The following is a 963-nucleotide window of genomic DNA, read 5'->3' on the forward strand; positions in this document are numbered from 1 at the left end:
GCGACCATTTGGAGAGATTTTGTTTCTTATTATTTATAAAGGAAACTCATACTTGCTTAGTTTAAGAAATTACATACAAAACTTCCCTAGTGACTTTGATTTTCCTAAAATAACTGCAAGCATTTCTTATTCCATCAACTAATCAATGTATATTTATTGACCTGCTCTATTTACCAAGACTATTAGGCGCTGACTATTCTAATTTATTTGACCCTGATTCATTGCTTTATTCAGATAGCATATATAATAATAATAACAACACATTTTGTTATACATTTTTATTTATTTATAATTATCTTTTAGTTTTATTCTTTGACCAATATTATATTTTCATACAATTTAAAGTTTTTAATTCTTTAGGAATTATAGTCATTCCTAATTTACTATCAATCCTGTGCTTTCTTCAGTAGTGTATTTTTCCTTTTGCATTTCCTTTTTCTTTCCACTACATTCTTTAGAATACTTAATTTGTGCTTTAGTTATGTATAGCTGTTCCTTGATGTTATTCTTAACTCTTAAGAAATAAACTGGTCCCTAAATAGCATGTTAAAGTCAGAGCTCACAGAGCCAATATCTTTTCTTTATTTCCCCATAACACAATAATTTTGGTCTACCTCACATTGCAAAATTTGCTATACCGTGCTAGGTGTAGCGGAAGGTTAATCATTGTGCTTCAAGACTCCTCCTAGACTGTACAGTTTTAATGCTTTGTGCTTTTTCCCTATTTATTCTTGATATTAAAATAATAAGATGCTTCCTTCTGAAATTTCAGAGTAAGTTCTACTTTACACAATACCACAGTCTGCATCCTATAGATCGACTTCAGATAACCAGTTTCATAATCCTCTTCAGCTCTCATTTTTGTTGAGAATTTCTTCTACTGAGGAAAATCTTATATCAGAGAAGACATGCCTAACTTCATGGAACCAAATCCAGTTCTCTAGTAGTCTTTCCATTTCATTT

The sequence above is a fragment of the Pteropus vampyrus genome, unplaced genomic scaffold (genome assembly GCF_000151845.1).
Source record: "Pteropus vampyrus isolate Shadow unplaced genomic scaffold, Pvam_2.0 Scaffold55, whole genome shotgun sequence".
NCBI lineage: Eukaryota > Metazoa > Chordata > Mammalia > Chiroptera > Pteropodidae > Pteropus > Pteropus vampyrus.